Below are 6,000 nucleotides of genomic sequence, written 5' to 3' on the forward strand. Positions count from 1 at the left end.
CACACACACACACAGCCACATACTGTGCAGGCACCTTATCTGCAGCTGGCCCAGTTGGTAAAAGAGGTGCGCCGTCCTCCACATGTATACATCCAGAGAGCCCTTTCCTCCCAGCCGTCCTCTAGCCCCGTGCCCAGGCACAGTGCCTCCCTCCCTGGCTTGGCCAGCCTCTAAATCACTCTATCCCTGGTTCTCTACCAATGCTCCAACATACAGCCCACGCTGCAGCTAATTTACATCCCAGGAACGGTGATGGAAACGGGGAAGGGAGAGAGAGGTGGAGAGATGGAGAGACGACGACCGTCGGGAGACGACAGCGGAAAAAAGGAATCTGCCAGTGGGTAGCCGGGCTCATCCAGATCTGGTTGCTGATTAGTTAGAGGGGTTCTACAGTCCTGTAGCACCCCCTGTTCACTGATGGCAGTTCTGCACACTTTCTCTTTAGCTGGTTGACCAACCAATGTTACTGACGGGAGATAAACACATCCTATTGCTGCAGGAAAATATGCCAGTGAGCACACACACACATACATGGTTGCATGTGCACACACACACACAGATTCATATACATAAACACAAAGCCCTAAGCACAGTCCAGGGCAAATATTTATAAGAAATCAGGAATATACAAACACATAGCCACACACAGTTGCCTAAATGTATCTAAACTCTAGTTAATGTATAACATTACCTGTGTTACTAAATATACTGTAAGTTACACTCATACACACACAAACAAGCACACAAATTATTGTCCTGACAGTTTAGGTAATTATTTTCCAATTATAAGGTCAACAAAAATAACCCATCCTCAACACTGTACTTGTGCATGTGACATTAAAACATGACATTAAAACTTTAACACTGCACCAAATGCCCTAGTTTCAGACACCAAATGATCCTTACACCTCTGAAGACTACCCACTGGGCACGGACATCAATTCAACTCCTACTCCACGTTGGTTCAATGTAATTTCATTGTCATGACATGGAAACAATGTTGATTCAACCCAGTGGGTAGGCACCTCCATGCCAGTTGGAAGGACTTAAGTGTTTTAATTCTGAACACTCAAAAGTCAGTGTCCTCTCTCTTTCTAAGGAAGTCATCAACACTCGAGGAAACTAAAGATCCTGACAGCCAACGTGTTCAGCCTGAGCGTGTGTGCCAAATTTCATCACTCTGAGTCAAACAGATCAAGAAATGTAAACATGTGCCTGTTATAGCGCCACCATGTGGTAGATCAAAATGCACTTAGATATGTTGAGTTTTGACAGTGTTTGGAACATGTGTACCAGTTTTTGTCACAATAAGAATGTCGTTTGATTTGTATGAATTTCTGCGATTTGTATGAATTGAATATTGTTTTTGGGACTAGTCTAGAAAATATTGCATTGAGGGAACTTGGTCCATACATGTCAAGTGTTTGTGCAGATCGGTCAATCGGTGCTAGAGGAGTAGTTATTTAAGTGATTTGTACACAATTCTAAATGCAGAAAATCCATCATGGAGTACTTTATTGTTTCTTGAGGGAAATGTGTTCCCTGTGAGGAGGGACCTATGGACAACATTTCATGACTAGGTCACACGTGTGCGTGATATTAAAAAGTTTGCACTTTCAATCGCTTATTATAAACGCCACCATGTGGCCAATTGGCATGGTATTGCATTAGAGGATGTGGCCCTTGGCCCTTTACCATGTTGCTAAGATGCACAGTCCTGGGCCTTTGCTTTTCCCCCCCAAAATGGCAGAAAAAAGAACTTCATAATAACAATAATGAACTGGAACAATAACAATAGGGCTTCGCTACTTGAACCTTTAATAAAGAATAATAAAAGAGGGTAATGTTTGAAAATACTGTATATACACACATAATAAGAACAAATACAGTATAGACTATAAAATGTGGTAGACATGGTGGAGCATCTTATATAAGAAATTATAAATAGTAGCAGTAATTGTGTGTGTGTGTGTGTGTGCGCGCACCTGCATGTGTGGAAGTTGGTGCAAAAAGTGTCTTGAGGAGCAAGTGTGAAGAGTCAGTGAAAATAGTCTCTAAGGTGCAGGTGATTGTCTGTGGTTTATTGCATACGTTCTAGTTAGGACTGCAGTGGATGTTTGCTCCAGTTTTCGTTCTGAAGGAGCGTTTTCACCCCATAAGTGTGCTTTGCCCCTTTTTTCTCTGGTGTGCTGATGCAATCAGGTCCTCAAACTCAGGGGAATACCAGGGTGGGGAGGTTATTAAAAATGCATTGAGGTCTTCTGGGTCCGTCTCCACATCAGACATCATATGTTCAGTTGCCCCATCAAATTGCTGCCTCTTCAGCAGAGAGCTCTTTTAAGCGACTGACCAAAGCCTGTGAAAATACAGGCGACAATGACTTATTCTGCCCAAAAAACAAGTATTGAACACTGGAATCTCAAAGTTTAAAAAACACACTAAAATCTGTGGAACAAGTCTCAACTATTTAAAACTCAATGTTTGGATTAGTTCACATTGATAACAAACCTGTCTTCTGGCAATGCTGCCTTCGCTTTTTCATGTCCGTCTTTGATGCTCTGTCCGATGTCAGTACAATAACGCTGCGCTTGAGAAGATAGTCAGTCAGTGTGGTGTATTAGCGATTGTTATATGCATCAAAATCCTTGAGAAAATTATAAGAACTAGACTAGAACTGTGTTAGTCAGTCTGTCTTTATGGGACTAACTCACCTTCAAAATCTGCCTCAATTTGGACCAGCAGTGGTGTAGTGCAGCCTTTTATTGCTGAGACATAACAAAGAAAATACATGAAATTTGGGGTATGCATAAAATTCACACCACTATTTCACGTAACATATTTGAGAAGGCTGGCCCTTCATAGCACTGCCTTCAATAGCATGACAATACTTTTCAGATTGCGTCCTACCTGACAGGTCGCTCCTACCAGGTGGCGTGGCGAGAATCTGTCTCCTCACCACGCGCTCTCACCACTGGTGTCCCCCAGGGCTCTGTTCTAGGCCCTCTCCTATTCTCGCTATACACCAAGTCACTTGGCTCTGTCATAACCTCACATGGTCTCTCCTATCATTGCTATGCAGACGACACACAATTAATCTTCTCCTTTCCCCCTTCTGATGACCAGGTGGCGAATCGCATCTCTGCATGTCTGGCAGACATATCAGTGTGTATGACATCACCACCTCAAGCTGAACCTCGGCAAGACGGAGCTGAAGGATTGCCCGTTCCATGATCTCGCCATCACGGTACAACTCCATTGTGTCCTCCTCCCAGAGCGCTAAGAACCTTGGCGTGATCCTGACAACACCCTGTCGTTCTCAACTAACATCAAGGCGGTGGCCCGTTCCTGTAGGTTCATGCTCTACAACATCCGCAGAGTACGACCCTGCCTCAACAGGAAGCGGCGCAGGTCCTAATCCAGGCATTTGTCATCTCCCGTCTGGGTTACTGCAACTCGCTGTTGGCTGGGCTCCCTGCCTGTGCCATTAAACCCCTACAACTCATCCAGAACGCCGCAGCCCGTCTGGTGTTCAACCTTCCCAAGTTCTCTCACGTCACCCCGCTCCTCCGCTCTCTCCACTGGCTTCCAGTTGAAGCTCGCATCCGCTACAAGACCATGGTGCTTGCCTCGGAGCTGTGAGGGGAACGGCACCTCAGTACCTCCAGGCTCTGATCAGGCCCTACACCCAAACAAGGGCGCTGCGTTTCCACCTCTGGCTTGCTCGCCTCCCTACCACTGAGGAAGTACAGTTCCCGCTCAGCCCAGTCAAAACTGTTCGCTGCTCTGGCTCCCCAATGGTGGAACACACTCCCTCACGACGCCAGGACAGCGGAGTCAATCACCACCTTCCGGAGACACCTGAAACCCCACCTCTTTAAGGAATACCTAGGATAGGATAAAGTAATCCTTCTCACCCCCCCCCCCCTTAAAAGATTTAGATGCACTATTGTAAAGTGGCTGTTCCACTGGATGTCATAAGGTGAATGCACCAATTTGTAAGTCGCTCTGGATAAGAGCGTCTGCTAAATGACTTAAATGTAAATGTAAATGTAATCTCCTTCACATGACTGACAAAGCCTGCGAAATGGAGACAAAGGGTTATCCTGCCTAATAAACAGAAGGTATTCAACACTGAAATCTCAAATTTATAAATCACAAAAATGAATTATACAGGGCTTGTCATTTCAGAACCGAGTACTGCCTTTACACATATATGGATTGGTTCACATTTATGAACTAACCTGTCTCTGGCATGCCATTTTAGTATTTTTTTGTTCCCTCTGTTGCTCATTTTGAGGTATTTGATGCTTCTGTCTTTATATATCTGTCCAATATATTTTTGCTGCCACATCTGAAAAGACAAAGTCACTGGTGTATTAGCAATGAAAGTTAACTAGTTGGTTTTATTAATAGAATCACAGAACTTAAACCATTCACATTTCTAACTATTGCCAGTCTATTGCTTGTTATGTGTTCGCTCGTGAGTACCAATCACTTAAGGGATTAATAAAAATGCATCATTGTGATAGCAAAACGTGAACAATTCTTGACAGAAGTAACAAGCATCAAAATCTTTGTGAATATTTCAGAATGTGGTACAAGGCTCTGGTACAAGTCTTAATGGGAATAACTCACCTTTTGTCTCTCTTACAATCTCGATAACTTGATATTCAGCTCATCAACTGCCCGATATGAAAACAGAATAATATGACTTGAATATTAGTAAAGCTAGCTAGCGAATATAAAAAAGAACAGTAATTGGAGCTACTGCTAGCTTTGCTATCTAAGGTTAATGTTAGCCCTAGAATCTAGCTACTGTGACAAAGTTTCAATCAACCTTGCTCGCACTGTGCGTAATGTAGTGGTGAAACCATTCACTTCAGAAAAAGGTGTGATATTAATAAAGTTTCCTTATCATTATGAGTTGTTGAATGCATAAAAATATTTGGTGCCATTGCAGTTTGGCAATAGGTTGGCAATACAAGAGTTCTTCAGGCTTACCATTTTTATATTATTTTCCTTCTGTAATTGACTTAGTATCCCATGTCTAACTCTGTGCTGTTGTTTTTGTCGCACTGCTTTGCTTTATTTTGACCAGGTCGCAGATGTAAATAAGAACTTGTTCTCAACTGGCCTACATGGTTAAATAAAGGTGAAATAAAATTGTTTATGAATGAAAAACTAGTGCTTTGTGAGTTCTTCTCCCCTATTTGAAAAGTTATGCCTGCTCTTCAGTCTGAGAGACATTCTGAGAGCAGGTTCATGTCTCCTTCCTCTGTACATAAAAACTGTTTGAAACTGTACAACACAATATTGTCTTTGGAAAACTGGTTCATAAATCCAAAGTCAATAGCGAATGTAACTATATATATATTTTTTTTATGGTCCCTTTAATGTATTTAAAGCCTTTTTCAGCAAGTGTTTGCTGGCTTAGCTAGCCATGTTAATTAAAAACTAACTAGCACCTTCAGTCAGTGCACTGTAATGTCACGCTAGCTATTGCTAGCAGGTCAACCCGGAAGCTTGTAAGAAATCCCGCTATGCCCTCCAACGAACCATCAAACAGGCAGAGCATCAATCCAGGACTGAATGGTACTACACTGGCTCTGACGCTCATCGGATGTGGCAGGGCTTGCAAACTACTACAGACTACAAAGGGAAGCCCAGCCGAGAGCAGCCCAGTGACACGAGCCTACCAGACGAGATAAATAACTTCTATGCTCGCTTCGAGGCAAGTAACACTGAAGTATGCATGAGAGCATCAGCTGTTCCGGATGACAGTATGATCACGCTCTCTGCAGCCGATGTGAGTTAGACCTTCAAACAGGTCAACATTCACAAGGCCGCAGGGCCAGACGGATTAACAGGACGTGTACTCCGAGCATGCGCTGTGTCTTCACATACATTTTCAACCTCTCTCTGTCTGAGTCTGTAATACCAACATGTTTCAAGTAGACCACCATATTCCCAAAGCCAAAGAACACTAAGGTAACCTTCCTA

The 6,000-nt window shown here is 43.2% G+C and overlaps 1 protein-coding gene and 1 long non-coding RNA gene across 2 annotated transcripts in view; both read right to left on the minus strand.

Annotated features, from left to right (window-relative positions):
- Positions 1-376, minus strand: part of LOC127908494 (membrane-associated guanylate kinase, WW and PDZ domain-containing protein 2-like) — a 136,257-nt gene extending 135,881 nt beyond the window's left edge. The window contains exon 1 of the mRNA XM_052467060.1: positions 35-376. The gene's annotated coding sequence lies outside the window, so the exon portion shown is untranslated. The remainder of the gene's footprint in view (positions 1-34) is intronic.
- Positions 377-1,894: 1,518 nt separating this feature from the next.
- LOC118373216 (uncharacterized) lies at positions 1,895-4,433 on the minus strand. The gene is made up of 4 exons (XR_004823378.2): positions 4,242-4,433; positions 2,712-2,765; positions 2,509-2,582; positions 1,895-2,356 (listed from the first exon to the last, which is right to left on the minus strand). It is a non-coding gene; the product is annotated as an uncharacterized LOC118373216 (long non-coding RNA).
- Between the last annotated feature and the right edge of the window lie 1,567 nt (positions 4,434-6,000).

This window comes from Oncorhynchus keta, chromosome 17 (assembly GCF_023373465.1).
Source record: "Oncorhynchus keta strain PuntledgeMale-10-30-2019 chromosome 17, Oket_V2, whole genome shotgun sequence".
Classification (NCBI taxonomy): domain Eukaryota; kingdom Metazoa; phylum Chordata; class Actinopteri; order Salmoniformes; family Salmonidae; genus Oncorhynchus; species Oncorhynchus keta.